Source organism: Canis lupus, chromosome 1 (genome assembly GCF_048164855.1).
Source record: "Canis lupus baileyi chromosome 1, mCanLup2.hap1, whole genome shotgun sequence".
Taxonomy (NCBI): Eukaryota; Metazoa; Chordata; class Mammalia; order Carnivora; family Canidae; genus Canis; species Canis lupus.
Window position 1 is genome coordinate 109843786 of NC_132838.1, and position 19142 is coordinate 109862927.

General features: G+C 42.4%; 1 long non-coding RNA gene across 1 annotated transcript; it reads right to left on the reverse strand.

Moving 5' to 3' along the window:
• Positions 1-7469: 7469 nt before the first annotated feature.
• LOC140603581 (uncharacterized) lies at positions 7470-18971 on the reverse strand. The gene is made up of 3 exons (XR_012006511.1): positions 18841-18971; positions 10701-10776; positions 7470-7760 (listed from the first exon to the last, which is right to left on the reverse strand). It is a non-coding gene; the product is annotated as an uncharacterized lncRNA (long non-coding RNA).
• Between the last annotated feature and the right edge of the window lie 171 nt (positions 18972-19142).

A 19142-nucleotide genomic window follows, 5' to 3' on the forward strand; every position in this document is an offset into this window, starting at 1 on the left:
TTTATTTGAGAGAGAGAGAGAAAGCATTCAAGGGAGAGGGGGAGAAGGGGAGGGAGAGTCTCAAGCACACTCCAAGCTGAGCATGGAGCCTGATGCAGGACTCAATCTCAAGACCCTGAGATTATGACCTGAGCCCAAACCAAGAGCCCAATGTTTAACTGACTGAGCCACCCAGGCGCCCCTTGTTCATTTTATTTTTAATTTTTAAAATTTTATTTATTTATTCATGAGAGCCACACAGAGAGACACAGAGACACAGGCAGAGGGTGAAGCAGGCTCTTCTCAGGGAGCCAGATGTGGGATTTGATCCCAGGATCCAGGGATCACGCCCTGAGCTGAAGGCAGATGCTCAACCACTGAGCCACCCAGGTGCCCCCCATTGTTCATTTTAATGCAAAGGTGGCTTTTTCCTCAAAACATGAAATAAAATTGGCAATCAAAAATATTTGTCAGGGGAATGTAGGTTAGCTCAGCTACTATGGAAAACAGTAGGGATGTTCCTCAAAAAATTAAAACTACCATGGAATCCAACAGTTCCACTTCTGGGTATTTATCCAAAGGAAATGCAAACAGTAACTCAAAAAGATGCCCGTACCCCATGTTCATTGCAGTATTTTTTTACGACTGCCAGGTTGGAAACAACCGAAGTATCCATCTCAATGAATGAAAGGATAAAGAAAATGTGGTATATACACATGATTGCCAGAGGTGGGGAATAGGTGAAGGTAGTCAAAAGGTACACACTCCCTTTTACAAGATAAATAAGTCTTGGGGATGTAAGGTGCAGCATGGTACCGATAGTTAGTAATACTATGTTGAATATTTGAAAGTTGTTAACAGAGTAGATCTTAAAAATTCTCACCATAAGAAAAAAATGTGTTATAACTATGTATAGTGATGGATGTTTTAAAAAAAGTATTGCCAGAGATTAATGAATCCTTGGGGTTCCGTTGCATATCCCTGGGCTTATGCACATTCCAAATTGAGAAGCAGGAGACAGAATGGTTCCTTTATTCGATCCCCCAATATTGCCTGAGAAGTTTCCTTGTTCCAGGCTCTGGGCAACGTGCTGGGCATACTGGAGTGAGTGAGACAAGCTCTGCTTTTAGGAGCTTGGTCTGGTGGTTGGGACAGGCTAAGTCAGCCTGTTTACAGTTAGATAGAGAAGCCCTGTAATTATCATGGATATGTGTACTGATCTCTGGCGTGGGGCATAAAATACGGAATATACTAATTGGGGCACATTTGGCCAAAGTTTAAAGAGAGGACTGCAAAAAGTTTTTTGGTGGCATTGAGCAACTAGCCTTGTCTAGCCTCATCCAGGAAGGCTTCCTTGAGGAGGTAACACTGGAAGGGACCTTGAAGTATGCATAACCACAACAATAACACTATTTTTAAAAAAGTAGTCATTGCTATCACTTACATAGGGCATGCTATGTGTCAGATAATATTCCAAGCCCACCATCTTTACTGAGTCATTTGGTTTTACAAAAATCCATGAGTTAGATATTATTTTCTTGGTTCAGTTGTCCATTCACTGAACAAATGTTTACTGTGCATCTCCTCTTTTAAAGTGAGAAAAATGAAGATCGGAGGAGAGGTTAAGGTGTTTATCTAGGGCCACACAGCTAGTGAATTTTTAAGAACACAATTTGATTTTTTCTGTGAATTTTCTGTTCATATCTTTTATCTATTTTTTATTTGACAGGCGGAGAAAGCGCACGCAGGGGGAACAGCAGAAGGAGAGGGAGAAGCAGGCTCCCCACTGAGCAGGAAGCCTGATGCAGGGCTCGATCCCAGGAACCCTGAGATCATGACGCCAGTCCAAGGCAGACTTAACCAACCGAATCACCCAGGCGCCCCTCACTTTAACCATTTATGAAAGTACAGTTCAGTGGCATTTACTACATTCAGGATGTGTGTAACCATCACCACTATTTCTGGAACTTTCTCAGCATCCCTGACAGAGACTCTGTACCCATTAAACAAAAACTAGCCCTCCCTTCAGCTTCTGATAATCTCTAGTCTGTCTCTATGGCTTTGCCTATTTTAGGAACCTCAGATTAGCGGAAGCATTTAATATTTGCCCTTTTGTATCTGACTTATCTTAGTCTAATGTGGTCAAGGTTCACCCATGTTGTAGCATGTGTCACCCTTTTATTCCTTTTTGTGACTAATATTCCATTGTATGGAATACACATTTTGTTTCTCTATTCATCTGCTCTTAGAGATTTGGGTTGCTTCCACTGTTTGGCTATTGTGAATAATGCTGCTATGAACCCTGGTGTACAAGTGTTGGTCTGAGTGTCTGCTTTCAATTATCTTGGTGTGTACTTAGGAGTGGAATTGCTGGATCATATGGCAATTCTGCATTTAATCTTTTCAGGAACCACGTACTATTTTCCACAAACGCCACACCATTATATGCTCCCATCAACAATGCACAAAGATTCCAATTGCTCCAGTTCCTTGCCAACACTTGTTAGGCTCTGTTCGCTTTTATTTCTTTTAAGATTTTATCCACTTATTTGATACAGAGAGAGAGCATGGGGGGAGGAGCAAAGGAGGAGAGAAAATCTCTAGCAGACTCTCTGCTGAGCGTGGAGCTGGACCTGGGGCTCCATCTCACGACCTTGAGATCATGACCTGAGCCAAAATCAAGAGTGGGACACCTAACTGACTGAGCTACCCAGGTGACCCTCCGTTCACTTAAAAAATAAATTATAACCATCCTAGTGGGTGTAAAGTGGTATCTCATTGTGGTTTCGATGAGCATTTCCTTAATGACCAATAATGTGGAGCATCTTCTCATATGCTGGTTGCCATTTGTATGTGTTCTTTTGCGAAATGTCATTTCAACTCTTTTGCCTGTTCTGAATTGGGTTTTGGTTGTTGTTGTTAGGTTGTATAGGGTTAAATATTTAAATGTTATCAATCAAATTAGTAAGCTGTTAAATAAAGTGTGTTGTAGACTTCTGCCTTGATACCCGTACCTTCATAGAGACCTAGATCCATCCATTGATGGATGAATGGATAAACAAAATGCGGTACAGCCACACAATGGAATAACATTCAGCCACAAAAACGAGTCATGTACTGACCCCCCCACTACAACATGGATGAGCCTTGAAGACATGCTAAGTCAAAGAAGCCAGGCACAAAAGACCACATGTATGATTCCACTTGGATTAGATATCCAACATATGTAGGGGTGCCTTGGGTGGCTCAGTAGGTTAAGTGTTTGCCTTTGGCTCAGGTCATGATCCCGGAGTCTTGGGGACCCCACATGTCGGGCTCCCTGCTCAGCAGGGAGACTGCTTTTCTTTTCCCACTGCCCCTCCCCCAGCTTGTGCTCTCTCTTTAGATTTTATTTATTCATGAGAGAGAGACAGGCAGAGACATAGGCAGAGGGAGATGCTCAACCACTGAACCACACAGGCACCCCAATTTTTTTTAAAAATTAAAAAACAGATGTCCAACATAGATAAGTTCAGAGGTAGAAATTGGTTAGTGGCTGCCAGGGACTGGGCAGGGGAGAATGGGCAGTCGGGCAGCCCGGGTGGCTCATCACTGTTTCATGGTTACAGGATTTCCTTTGGGGGAGATGAAAGTTCTTGGAATTAGAGATGATGGTTGCACAAGACTTTGAATGTACTAAATGCCACTTGTGCACACGTTAGAATGGTTCATTTTCCAAGAGAGAAAGTTCATTTTTATTATGTGAATTTCACCACAATTTAAAAAAATGTTTTTTTAATGACTCTATTTTTGGCTTGGATCCATTCACCGTGATGGGGAAGCTTTAGGGAGCAATGATCTGGGAAATCAGGAATCTCACTTTTAGAGGTCTTAAATTTGATACGCCTAGCAGACATCCAAATGGAGTTAGACATCTGAGCCAGGAGTTCAGGGTAGACGTGGGGCAGGGACATAAATTTAGAAGTCATGGGGACATGGGAGGCATTTTAAGCCATGGGGCTGGATGAGCTCATCTTGACAGTGTTCGGAGAGGAGAGAGATGGCCCAGGCTCAAGCCCCCAGGGCCCCACTGGGGATCAATGTCAGGCAAAGGAGGAGGAAGCATAGAAAGGGATCGTATGGGAGGGAGGAGTGGGAGACCCCCAAGATTGGAAAATAAGAGTAAAAGATCGCAGTTAGACTACATATCCATTCACAGAGGACAGTTTAGCACCCATGGAATGGATGATATGTATATATCATCATATATCATCATATCATCATCTCATATATATATATATATATATAATAGATCTATATCACCTATATATCAGGATGATATATAAATCGGAAGGGAGTTCTCTCTACACTGATATAGAAAGATTCCCTTCCTATGAATTGACTTGCTGACATCTTAAGAAGTATTGCTTACATGATAAAGCAAAGTGTATGACACTGTTTTTTAAAGAAAAGCCACAGGGGGTGTTATACAGGGAGAAGTAGTGACTTGCAGGGGAGAAGCCCGGCAGACACCCCTTTAATCAGGGGATCGGAGTGAACACCCCCAGGGATGGGACCCGTTGAGATGGTGTGCTCCTGCTTTGATGCACTCTCAGGGACACAGCATCCCTTCTGAGGAGCTCCCTCCCAAAGTGCAGCCCCCAAACCTAATCTGGAGGGGATATCAGACAGAGCAAGGGTCATTCTAGAAAATAACTGGCCTGGGGGCGCCTGGGTGGCCTCTGACTCTTAAATTCAGCTCAGGTCATGATCTCAGCGTCGTGAGATCAAGCCCCTAGTCAGGCTCCACACTCAGTAGGGAGTTTGCTTGAGATTCTCTCTCTCCCTCTTCTCTCTCTGCCCCTCCTCCCACTTGCTTTTCTCTCTCTCTAAAATAAACCTTAAAAAGAGTAAGAAAGAAAGGAAAAAGAAAAAAAAGAAAAGAAAAGAAAAGAAAGGAAAAGAAGTAACTGACCTGTACTCTTCAAAGTGTCAGGCCACAAAAGTCCAGAGAAGACAGAATGGGCTCCAGCGTGAAGGAGATCGGAAAGACACCAGGACTCAGTGCAGCTTAGGACAGACACCCCTTTGGAGCCTGGAAGGACTGGGCCGATCGGCGGGACTGATGGGAGCTGCCGATCAGATGGTGTGTGGGCTGAGTGCTGAGCGTCTCGTCCTGGGGACTACTGCGGATGTTTAAGAAGATGGCCTTGGGCACCTGGGGGGCTCAGGGATTGAGTGTCTGCCTTTGGCTCAGGTCGTGATCCTGGGGTCCTGGGATCGAGTCCTGCATCCGGCTCCCCGCAGGGAGCCTGCCTCTCCCTCTGCCTATGTCTCTGCCTCTCTCTCTGTGTCTCTCATGAATAAATAAATAAAATCTTTATTTAAAAAAACTTATTTGTTTTTAGGAAGTGAACACTGACATATTCAGGGGTAAGGGAGTGTGACGCCCACAAGTAGCTCTGAAAAATATGTAAATATATACAAGGGGCAGTAGGAGTGGGTGTGTTAGACTCCTGGGGCTGCCCTGACAAAGCCCCACAAACTAGGTGTGTGAAAACAACACAAACGGGTTCTCTCACGGTTCTGAGGCCAGAAGTCTGAATCAAGGTGTCACTAGGGCCCTTCTTCCTCTGAAATCTCTAAGGGAATCCCAGCCTCTTCCAGCTCTGGGGGCGCTGCTGTCAATCCTTGGTGCTCCTGGGCTCCTGGCTGCATCTCTGTTGTCACATGACTTCTTCTTACAAGAACACCAGTCACATTGGATCAGGGACCCATCCTACCCCAGGATGACCTTATCTAATTACATCTGCAATGACCCTATTTCCAAATAGGGTCACATTTGGCCTGGGGGTGTGTGTTAGGACTTCAGCCTATCTTTTTTGGTGGGGATTGGGGGACAGGGGGTTGGGGGCGGGAACACAGCTCATAGCAGAGGGAGCAAAGAGAGAGAGGAGGAATGAGCTCACAAATGAGGCAGGATGTGCCACGTATACAGGAGTTTTGGGTTCTAGTCTTGCAACACACTGTAAGTTTGGAATTAGTTCAAAACAAAAAATTGAAAGGCATACTGGCAAATGCAGCTCAATTTATTTGCCTAATCATCCTCCGAGGTGGGTATTGCTATCATTTCGTGCCCATCCTCCAAATGCAAAAACTGAGGCGCAGAAAGGCCAAGCAACTTCCCCAGGGTCACACAACTGTCACACGGCTGGTAAGAGGCAAGGCCCCTTGAAGTCCGGCTGCAGAATCCACACTCTAGACTCTACCACATAATGTCTGTGCTTCTCTGTTCCTTTTTTTTTTTTTTAATTATTTTATTTATTTGAGAGAGAGAGAAAGAGCACAGGAACAGGGGCAGAGGGAGAGAGAGAATGGTGCCCCACATGGGGCTCGATCCCAGGACCTCAGGATCATGACCTGAGTCAAAGGTAGCTGCTTAACGGACTGAGCCCCCCAGGCACTGGAGGCTCTGCTTTTAATAAAGGAAGATGGGAGACCAGGAACTGGGGCTTGGGGGCACAGTGGGAGCGTTTGAATGACAAAGGAGATTTACCAACCACTGGTTGGAGAGGAAAATTTACTAGAAAAACGAGTGGGTTTCACACTTTGAGGTCTGTGGTACTAGATTTTCTGTGAAATCAGGAGGCTAGCTGTTTGAGGTTTTTTATATGTATGTTTTTCCCTCTGCATGGGGACAGGGAATGACTTGCATGAGGAGTGGGGTAGAGGGGGGAGTGTGGCCCCCTTTCCCAGTCTACAGTCCATTTGCACCTCACCACCACCCCTGAGCCCTGCAATCTGGCGCTGGCTGGCCCGTGTCCTTCCCACCGACCACCGGATCTGTGTGAGCGAAACTCTGGGAACAGAGCATGTCCTCCAGGCTGAGGGGGAGGGAAAGGCCTAGAAGGGTGTTCACAGGCCAAGAACCAAAGCAAACAAGGTCTGTTCCAGGAACAGGAGTCCCGTGGCAGGGGTGGGGAGCGCGGGGCTGTAGGGAAGGCGGCGCCCCACATTTGGAGGGCCTCCAAAGCAGTGTGGGAAGTTGCGCTTGAGCACCAGAGAAAGCAGGGCCTGTGGTGGGTCCTCTCTGGCAGTCGCGGAGAGAGATGATGGACTGATGGACTGGGGGTCGGGGAGTGAGTGGGATCTGGATTCGAATCTCAGCACTGCAGCGCATTTGCGAGGTGTGACTTGAGAAACTGTGATTGTCTGAATAAAGGCTTCCAAAGAGCACTACTTTCTACTTGTTGGAACCCTGCTGCCTCACATGGCAAAAGGGACCTTCCAGATGTGATCATGTTAAGGATTTTTTTTTTTAAGATTTTAAAAATCTTCCCCACAGGAAGCCTCCTTCTCCCTCTGCCTGTGTCTTTGGCTTTCTCTGTGTGTCTTTCATAAAAAAAAAAAAAAAAAAAAAAAAAATATATATATATATATATATATATATATATATATATATATATATAAAAGAAAATGCCTTTAGTACATCACTCAAGTTAAGGTATGAATATTTAATGTATGAGAAAAGAGAAATCTGAAGACTGACAGCTCAGAAGTGCTATGTGGCTCCACAATCATGAAAGACCCAAGCTCCCTTTAACTTGTGGCTCCACCATTCTCTGCCAGATAGCTTCCACTTCATGGCCCAATTTGGCTGCTCAAGCTCCAGTCATCACATCTGAATTCCAATCACCAAGAAAGGGGACAGGGTAAAGAGTCACTTGTTTCCCTTTTACAATACTTTCCAGAATTGGAAATCAATAAAACAGCAACAGGGACAGAGCTCAGAGACAAAACACCTATGGAAAAGGGTAAGAAATAATGAGATTTAAGGCAGGATCAGCATGGTCTATTTCACCAAGATATATAGTACAGCCTCAGCCTTTGGAAAGCCAAGCAGCCATCTCAGTCCCCCTGAACCCAGTAGCATCTGTGATACTGTATTGCCGAGGTGACCATCACCTAATTCCATCAGTGGGGGGGGGGGATCAGAGAGATAATTTCCATCTACCATCATTATCTGAACGCACATTGTCCAGTTGTTGAGTTTTTTTAAAAAGATTATTTATTTATTCATGAGAGACACACAGAGAGAGGCAGAGACACAGGCAGAGGGAGAAGCAAGCTCCATGCAAGGAGCCCGATTCAGGACTCGATCCCGGGGCCCCAGGATCACGACCTGAGCCAAAGGCAGATGCTCAACCACTGAGCCACCCAGGTACCTGTTAATTGAGTTTTTGTAACTAGGAGCAAAAATCTCCTCATGCTCTCTATGTGTTGAAAAGTTTTCAGTTAAAATATGAAAGAATTAATTAATTCAGGAGTAAGTTGCTAAAATAATAAATGATTATTGTGAAAGCTGATTTTGTGACAAAAGAAAGGCTTACACATATTTAAAGAGAGAAGTGGATGCAAATATTAGAGAATGTGGTGGCCATACACATTTTTTTTTCTTTTTGGTGATACACATTTAAAAAGGACATAATGCCAACCAAAGTTGAAATTGATTTTTAAAATAATAAAAGAACAAACAATAAAGATTAGATTTTAGGAGCGCCTGAGTGACTCAGTGGTTGAGCCTCTGCTTTTGGCTCAGGTCGTGATCACAGGGTCCTGAGATCGAGTCCCTCACTGGGCTCCCCACAGGGAGCCTGTTTCTCTCTCTGCCTGTGTCTCTACCTCTCTCTCTGTGCCTCTCATGAATAAATAAATAAAATATTTAAAAAATATTAGACTTTATTGTGATTTACTACGAGTCTAATCTTTTTGAGTGATTGAGTGCGCTGGTATTCATAACATTATATAAAATAACCATTAATAACTACATTTAAGGGGCACCTGGGTGGCTCAGCATTTGAGCATTTACCTTTGGCTCAGAGTGTGATCCCGGGGTCCTGGGATCGAGTCCCACATCGAGGTCCCTGCATGGAGCCTGCTTCTCCCTCTGCCTGTGTCTCTGCCTCTCTCTGTGTCTCATGAGTAAATAAATAAAGTCTTAAAAAAAAAAAAAGAACTACTTTTAAGGGGCACCTGGCTCTTGATCTCAGGGTTGTGAGTTAGAGCCTCATGTTGGGTGTAGAGATTAATTAAATACATAAAACTTTAAAAAAATCATATTTAGCTATTTCATTGCATTTAAACAACTCACTCAAGAAAAAACGATTAGAAATGAAAAGCAAAAAAATAAAAATAAAAAAAAATTAAAAAAATGAAAAGGAGAACATCAAGTTTGCTATCTTAAAATTTGGGGGAAATGCTCAAAATTAACTATAACATCCATGATGAATCATCCTTTGGTCCGGATGTACGAAGTATAAAGAGAAATAGAGAATTTTGTTTTTTATTTTGTAGACCTTAATGTAGAGAATTCAGTTACTCATAAGCCCCCTTCTGGGATCTCATCTCCTCCCCGCCAACCCTCTGTGCTCTTTAGTGTCTGCTTTATGTATGCACCTGCCTTATTTGTTCTGTTTATAATAAACACTCTTGAATCTCCTACCCAACTTGGAAGGTGTGACAGTGCATTGTAATAATTAATTGTAGTAGATTGTTAAAATAATGGCCTCGATGAAGCATGCCTCCCTGGGCACGCCTCTTCACAGTGTGACTTGCCATTGAGAGGACTCAGTGGCAAAGATCCTGCTTCCCGGATTTGAGCGGGTCTTGTGGCTGCTCTGACCACTAGCCGGAGGCAGAAGTGATACAGTGTGACTTCCAAGCTAGATCTTGAGAGGCCTTGTTGCTTCTCCTCTTGTCACCCACATAATCACATACACACGTAGACACAAAACATACATATACATGCACACACACTTATACACACATATACACACACGTATGTCCACCCATACAAATGCACAATTATGTATTCACACATATACACACATACACATAAATACAAGCATTTGCACGCATTTACACATGTATCTACAAAAACATATGCACATACGCACGCACTCACACAAATACATGCATCTATGCATGTACACATAGAGAGAGATGTGCTGATATACGCATAAAGCATTTCTTCTTGGAAGGAAAATCAAGAACGAGTTATGGTCGTTGGTTTTAAGGAGGCAGGGAAGGGGGACCGATGGCAGAGTGCTTTCTATTTTCAATCCTGTGCTTTTGGAATTCCTAACGCTGTGCATATTTTGTTTTAAAATGTCCACAGGGGCTATTTCGGCTGTGGGATTATGGGTCATTTCTTGTTTGTTCTTTATATGGGCCCTTATTAAATAAAAACCAAACCACCACAGCCTAAAAATAAAATGTGCTTAAAGCCAAGACCACATTATTGGCTGCAACTACAGTGATTCTTTTCTCTTTCCTTGTTTTTTTTTTTTTTTTTTTTTTTTCTGTCTTTTTCTGCAGGTCTGATCGCTCTTGTAAATCTGTTGCCTGAATAAGACACATAGCCCTATCCGAATATTCCAACCCCGACGGGTCCACACATGTGAGATTGTCCAACCCAGCAGCTGTCACCACTCACATTCCTCAGGCTCCGAGAAATGACAGGAGCATCTGCCCAGGATTTATTCAGCCTTGGTGACATAAAAACTTCATCACTACAAATGCTTGTGTAATGAGCCTGAACACAAAGGTTTGCTGTTAGTCTAAATGGTTCCATTCTGGCCAATTTGGGGTATTTCCCTCATAACTTTTTCATTTATGATAAGAAATGACAAGAGTTTTGCAATTCTGCTCAGGAAAAAAAAGAAAATCCCCCACTGCACCACCTTGTGTCCTTCTGGATCTTTGTGACAGAGAGTAGAAGAAGCAGCTGTTTAAAACCAGGTCACAGGAGCCAGGGCACTGTTGAAAAGAAAATGAGACCAGTGCATTTAACAACCACCAAAACGTTCAGGGAAAATACAATTTAAAAAATACAATAAATAAAGGTCTTTTGGGGGGTGAGGAGTGCTGGCTGGCTCAGTTGGTAGAGCTTCTCACTCTTGATCTACGGGTTGTGGGTTCGAGCCCCACACTGGGTGCAGAGATTATTTAAATATAGATAAATACATTGGTTTTGAAAAAGGTTTTGAAAAGAGAGGAGAAAAACACATCAGCAAGATGATTTTAAATACATGCATTCGCCATCTGTCAGTTTTTAAAACTTTTTAAAAAAGATTTTACTTATTTATTCATGAGAGACACACACACACAGAGGCAGAGACACAGGCAAAGGGAGAAGCAGGCTCCCTGCAGGGAGCACCATGCGGGATTTGATCCCAGGACCCCAGGATCACAACCTGAGCTAAAGGCAGACGGTCAACCCCTGAGCCACCTAGGTGCCCCCTAAAACTTTCTTTATGATTCTTTGGTCACGTATAAGCTTCAGAATTCAAATGTGTCAAGCTTGTCCCTAATACCTTCTGAGCTTTCTTTTTCTATTTAGGAAAACATTTCCTCCACTTCAAGAACATCTACTAACTCAGCATTTATTTTCTTTTATTTTAACTCCAGTACAGTTAACACGATTCACCGTGCTTTTGAGCACTGGATGGCTCCATGGTTTGCACTTAAGTTTTTGACCCATTAGGAATTTGTCTCAGCAACAGGGACATAGGAATCCAGCTTTCAGTTCTCTATTCTCCAAAGGTTTGGCCTCTTGGTTCTTATCCTGCCTGCTGATTTGCAATAACACTGCCTTCATCAAACCTAAAAACCTCATATTTGGGGGGACACCACACTGTTAAGAATGTCATACGTTTATGATCATTTTACAGTCAGACTCCGCTTACTGGGCACCCCACCCTTCCCCTGCCACTTACACGTCCTCTCCAAAATTTCTCGGTTACTCTCATACCACAAGTTTTCAACAGCTAATCTTGCAACTCATAGGTTAACCTCCAGGAGCTGGACAAAGAGGCAGTGGGGAGGTTTCTCATTTTGTTTTTCAGTTAAAGTTACTAAGACCATTGACAGCTGTTCACATGGCTCAGCCTGAATGTCAAAGTCACGGGGAGGCACCCAGCCCCCCCCCCCCACCTCGGCACATGAGTACGCACTCAGTTGCTAAACATTCACTTGCTTTTATGGACTGATCACGCAGAGATTGGAGCTCTTCCCTGGCAGCTGTCCTGAGCTTTTCTTGTCATTGAGCGTGACAAGGCATGTGCTTTGCAGAAATAGTTGCTAGAGTTTTTCAGGCATGGACGTGCCCATACCCCAAATCTAAACTCTAACCAAGTGTCCACAGGGATACACCTTCCAAAACAAAGACGCTTTATATGAAGTGCAAATATTTGTTCAGAGATGGCAGGAGACACTTCCAGGAACTGTAGGAAAATCTGGTTGACTTAGCAACATCCATGATTGTGGTTTTAGGGGTAATTTAACTTTTTTTTAAGTACCGTGTTGGGTTTTTTTAAAGCAAAGAATAGAGAAAAAAGAAAAATGTCCAGCTATCTTGCCATGTCAGCATTCTAAAAACTTCTGTTATCAAATGTGAGAATTACAGATAGGGATGATAACAACATGTCCCCATATCACAACCCAGAACCACGTGCCACCTCCAATCAGTTCTCCACCTCAAGCAATGTCTTCACAGTTATTTTTCCCTCCAGGAAAAAAAAAAAAAAGAATTGATGCATATCCTACCATTTGTATAACCACATAATGGTTTTTATTTATACGTTAATGATTGATCCCATGTGCCCTCCTGCTCCTCGGTGGTATTTTTCACATAAAATGTTTTTCAAGTTGTTCTGAATCAGCTAAAGACATCTCAGCCTTTCTTTCTTTCTTTCTTTCTTTCTTTCTTTCTTTCTTTCTTTCTTTCTTTCCTTCCTTCCTTCCTTCCTTCCTTCCTTCCTTCCTTCCTTCCTTCCTTCCTTCAGATTTTATTTACTTATTTGAGAGAGAGAACAAGTGGCAGAAGCAGCAGAGGGAGAGGGAGAAGCAGACTCCCTGCTGAGCAGAGAGCCTGATGTGGGATTCCATCCCAGAACCCCATGACCCAAGCTGCATGCAGGCGCTCAACTAACTGAGCCACCCACGCGCCCCCACAAGCTTTCTTTTTAAGGTCTAGGGAGTGTCCCATAGTCCTACAATTTACCCTACCCGTTCCACATTGACGGACACTTAGAATACTTTGATTTTTCGCTCTTACACAGGCTCCCCTTCGATACTTCTCGAATGAGTTACTGTGGCATGCATTTGACAGTATATAATGTTGGTGAAAACTGCTAGAACCCAAAACAAAGGTCATCTTGAAAGTACAACAGCTTTTGCCACATTGTCCCTGGACTGATCCCCACTCCCAACAATATCGAGTGAGATTCTTCTATCACATACTTGCCAGCACTGGACATTACACAACTTTCAGAGCTTTTGGCAATCAGAAGTGTGGCAAATGGTACCTCATGAGTGCTGTCTACACCCTCAGCCCCAATCCATTGATCTGTATGTTCAACCTTCTCTCGTGGTTGTTTTTGCTGTGCATTTCTTTGGCATATATATATATTTTAAGATTTTATTTATTTATTCACGAGAGCTACAGAGAGAGAGAGATGCAGACACAAGCAGAGGGAGAAGCAGGCTCCATGCAGGGAGCCCAATGCAGGACTTGATCCCAGGACCCCGGGATCACAACCTGAGCTGAAGGCAGATGCTCAACCACTGAGCCACCCAGGTGTCCCTGTACCAAATTATTTTAATTATAAGTTTATAATACATTTTAATATTTATTTAATCAGAGCCAATCCTCTTTCATCATTGATCAGAGTTTTGGTCTTGAACATTCTCTAAGTGCTCACGTTTCTTATCTAAGTGTGAAAGCCCTAAAAGGAACCCTCAGAATCACCTCAAATATGAAAGTGGAGTGTAATCATTGGCATTAGCTACACATTCACTGTTTTTTCCAGAACATTCCCGCCAAGACTGGGGCCCCACGACTTTGCTTTACTGGACGTGTACACTCTGTAAGTCCTCTTGCTTTTCCAGTTTTGCAAGAATGGATGAGCAGAGGCTGGAGTTTTAAAACTTGACCCTCGGGAAGCTAAAAATGCACCTAACCCAAAACATACTGATATAAAAACTCAAATACAAAGCTAAAGATGATAGGAAAAGCCTTCTTCCAAGATCTGCAGCAGAGCTAATTTACCTGGCAGTGAGAGGTATTGTGGTTTCCACATGTGTTTGACTTGGTGGGTTTTTTAGTGCGGGGAAAGTAAAAAGAATAGCCACCTTACTCCCCTCAAAAAAGATCCATGAGCCAGCTGCCAGATTTTTAAATATTTTTTTAAAAAATTGATTTGAGGGACACCTGGGTGGCTCAGCGATGGAGTGTCTGCCTTTGGCTCAGTGTGTGATCCCGGGGTCCTGGGATCGAGTCCTGAATCAGGGTCCCCACAGGGGGCCTGCTTCTCCCTCTGCCTGTGTCTCTGCCTCTCTCTCTGTGTCTCTCACGAATAAATAAATAAAATCTTTAAAAAAGAATAGAAAATTGATTTGAAATTCACATAACATAAAATTAGTCATTTTAAAGTGTACAATTCAGAGGCGTCTGCCTGGCTTGGTAGGTAAAGTGTGCAAGGTTTGATCTTGGGGTCAAGTTCAAGCCCCATGTTTCAGGTAGAGTTTACTTAAAAAAAAAAAAAAGTGCCATTCAGAGGTTATATCACCACCACCTCTACCTAGTTCCAGAATATTTTCATCACTCCAAAAAGAAACCTTTAAGTCATAAGCAATAGCTCCTCATCCCCCCACCCCCCAACCCTGGCCCCAGGCAAACACTTAATCTACTTTCTATCTCTATAGCTTTCCTGAGTCTGGACATTTCATATAAATAGAATCATACAATATATGGCTTTTGTGCCTGGCTTCTTTCACTGAGCTTAACATTTTCAGGATGCATCCACCTGATAGTATGCATCAGTGCTTCATTTCTTTTTATGGTTAAATATTTGCTACTTAAGAAAACTAAAAACATATGAATGCTGAGTTAGAAATTGACAAAGTAGGGGCACCTGGGTGGCTCAGTTGGTTTAAGTGTCTGACTCTTGATCTCAGGATCATACATTCAAGCCCCACATTGGGCTCCACACTGGTTGTGGAGCCTATTTAAAAAAAAAGAGAGAGAAAATACAGGAAATCAGAATAAACCCTGAAGGCCCCCTCCCCTTGAATTCCTCCTCTGACCTTCTATCCACCCCTTTACTCCAAGGGTAATCACTGTAAGAAAAAAATACCTGTCCCTTCCTGAAATAAATATATTTGTATGCATTTATTGACAGATGTCAATATGTTATTATTCCTTTAAAAATATTCAATAAAAGGGGTTATAACACCTTTTTTTACAGTATGGTTTGTTGATTAAAATGTATGGTTTGAGGGCACCTGGGTGGCTCAGTTTGTTAAGTGTCTTACCCTTGGTTTCAGCTCAGGTCTTGATCTCAGAGTCATGAGTTCAAGCACCTTGTTGGGCTCGACGCTGGGCATGGAGCCTACTTTAAAAAAAGAAATGCCTTCTGCTTTTGGAATTATATAATTGCTCCTGTTTTTTTAAATATACTTTTTAACTAATTTTATATTTTATATATATTAAAGATTTTATTTATTTATTCATGAGAGACATAGAGAGGCAGAGCCATAGGCAGAAGGAGAAGCAGGCTCCCCTCAGGAGTCTGCGGGACTTGATCCCAGGATCCCGGGATCACAACCTGAGTGGAAGGCAGATGCTCAACCGTTGAGCCACGCAGGTGCCCCTAATTTTATATTTTTTAATAATTGACATACAACATATTAGTTTCAAGTATGTAACATAATGATTTGGTATTTGTGAACATTGCAAAATAATCATCATTATTAGTTTAGTTACCATCTGTCACCATACATAGTTATGCAATTTTTTTCTTGTGATGAGAACTTTTAAGATTGATTGTTTACAACTTTCAAATATTCAATACAGTATTATTAATTATGGTCGCCATGCTGTAGTGTTGTTCCTGTTTTTACCTAAATGCCTTTTTTTAAAAAATAAAAAAATTTATTTATTTGACATAGAGAGAGCACAAGAAGGGTGAGTGGCAGGCAGAGGGAGAAGGAGAAGCAGGCCCCCCAAGGAGCAGGGCCTTGATGCAGGGTACCATCCCAGGACCTCAGGATCATGACCTGAGCCAACATCAGACATTTAACCGACTGAGCTACCCAGGCGCCCCTACCTAAATACCTCTTGATTTCATTTTTACATTTTTGCCTTTGAGCCATCTGGAAGGTATTTAGGAAAACAAAGACAGAGGTGAAGAATCCAAATTCAGTCTTTTCTTCCAAATGCCTGGCCGGTTTCCTAAACATCAGCAATGTTAAGAAAAATCTCTTTTCTTTTGTACTAATTTAAAATAAATAGCACCCTGCTTAGAGTCTGAATTCTCAGATGTATGACGTTCTATTTCTGGATTCATTATTCTGACCTGTTGTTTTGTTGGCCTGTTTTTTCCTCATGAACAAACGATAGTAATATCACAGCTTCATAATCCATGTCAATGTCTGCCGGGGCTCACCTGCCAGATTGATTTGTGTCTTCCTAAGTGTTCTGGCCATTCTCAGAGGGTAGCAGATTTTAAATAGTTTGCCTTATAATGTCAGGATGTGGTTCCGTTAAAGCAATCCAGATGCTGGCAGGACAACAATGGAGATTTTGATTCATCTGGAATCATTAACATCCTCCAATAACTGAGCACCTGCCTTCTCAGAAATGTCAAGGTCACAGGCTACAACAGGAAAACCTTCGCCAAGGGCGCCTGGGTGGCTCAGTCCATGCATGATTTTATAAGAACAAATGCATCAAGTGTGGATTTTAAAACAGATCCATGCTGGGCTACAGTTGTCTTATTTTATTTATTTGTTCATTCATTCATTCATTCATTCATTATCATTTTTAAGTAAGCTCCATACCCAGCATGGAGCCCAACCTGGGGGTTAAACTCAAGACCCCGAGAGACACCTGGATGGCTCAGCGGTTGAGCATCTGCCTTTGGCTCAGGTCCTGATCCCGGGATCCAGGATTGAGTTCCCCGCCGGGCTCCTTTCCGGGGGCCTGCTTCTCCCTCTGCCTGTCTTTCTCTCTCTCTTTGTCTCTCATGAATAAATAAAATCTTTTAACCACCCCCCCAAAACAAAACAAAACAAAAAACCCTCAAGATCCTGAGATCAAGCTCTGAGCCCTGAAATCAAGATCTGAAGCAAGATCAAGAGTTGGATGCTCAACCAACCAAGCCATCCAGGCACCCTGGGCTACTATAAACAGTCTTAATCCACAGCACACTGATGGGAGGAAGTGTAATAGGCTCATTGAGTGGGCTGGAGCTGGCTTGCCACAAGATTTATAATTATACACTAAATGCATTAAACCAGCCCCATCAGTGCTGTGGCTTGACTCTTCAACATTGCTGTGGTTTTGGCTGTTAATTATTCAGCTCACAGCACTGTAAAGATGAAAATAAGATTCCCCCTCCCCCGGTTATTTTTTATTAATTTTTTAACTTTAATTTTTGTAATTTTCGTATTTTTTAAAATTTTAAATCAATTCCTAGTTACTTTTTAAAAACTGCTTTTATTGAGCTAAAAGTTACATGCGGTGAAATGCACACATTCTAAGTGTACGAGTCCATAGGTTTGGACAGATATGTACACCTGTGCAACCATCAGACACAGAACATTTCACCACTCCATTAAGTTCCCTCATGCCCTCTCGCAGCCAAACTGTCCCTCACTGAAGCCAGCACAGCTGTGATTTTTTCCCACCCATAGATGAGTTTTTCCTGTTCTAAAGCTTCTTAGAAATGGAATCATACAAGAATGGCATAAGATGATGTTTGTATCCCCTGCCAAATCCATGTATTGAAATCCAAAACCTCAATATGATGGTTTTGGTGAGGCTTTGGGGAAGTAATCAGGTCATGAGGGTGGATCCCTCATGAATGGGATTCGCGCCCTTATAGGAGATTACTGAGAGATCCCTTGCCCTCTCTCCATCATGTGAGGGTACAAGGACAAGTCACCCACCTGCAATCTGGAAGAGGACCCTCCCCAGAACCACGTTGGCATCCTGATCGTGGACTTCCAGCGTGCAAAATGGTGAGAGATAGATATCTGTTTATAAGCCACTAGTCTGTGGTATTCTGAACTAAGACAAGCATGTATGCATATTTAATGGCTGCCTTCTTCCTCTTAGCATAAAACCTTTGAGATTAGTCCATATTGCTGTGGATATCCCTCCTTCATTCCTTTTTATTATTGAGTGACACATCTTTGAATGGATGTGCCGCTCGTAGGTATCTACCCAAGGGAAATGAAAATATGCATCTACAAAGATTTGTATGTGAATGTTTGTAGCAGCACTATTCATAATAACCCCAAAGTGGAGACAACTCAGATCTCCATCAATGGATGGATGGGGAACAGAAATACAGTGGTTTTCTGAAAACATTTGGGTGGTTTCCAGATTTGGGCTATTATGAGCAAGATGCTGCTATGAATATTCATGTACATGGCTTCGGTGGACATGTTTTCATTTCTCTTGGGTAAACACTTAGGATTGGAATGCCTAGGTCACAATACAAAGGTTTAACGTGTTAAGAAATTTCCAAATACTTCTTTAAAGTGGTTGTACTATCTGTGGTTACTTTTAATTAGTTAATTAATTTATTCATTATTTAATTAATGATTTGTGTGCGTGTGTGCATGCATGTGTGTGGTTGTAACATTCAAAGAGTATTTGAAAGCACGATATGAATAGTGAGACTCTCTGTATCACTAGAATCTCCCATGGTCCCTCTCCCCAAAATAACAACAGTGACAGTTTCTTACTGCTGCTTATTTACTTATCACTTCCAAAGAAATAAATTATTCATATACCAATATTTATATACAAACCTTCCTTCATCTTTAAACAACTGTGATCTTCATATGCATTCTTGTGAATTTCTCCTTAAATGGTGGCCTAGAAAACCTTTCACATCAGCACATGGTATTTCATCCAAAGAATGCCCAATGGTTGATTTAATCAGCCCTGAAATCACAGGCATTTAGATCATCTCGATTAGACAAACCCACCCCACCTTCCCACCAACAGTGGGTGAGACCACAACTATTTCTCCACAGCCTTACCGGCAGTGGGTTTTTATCTAACTTTTAAATTTCTAATTGGTGAAAAACTAGAATTTATTGCTTTTTAA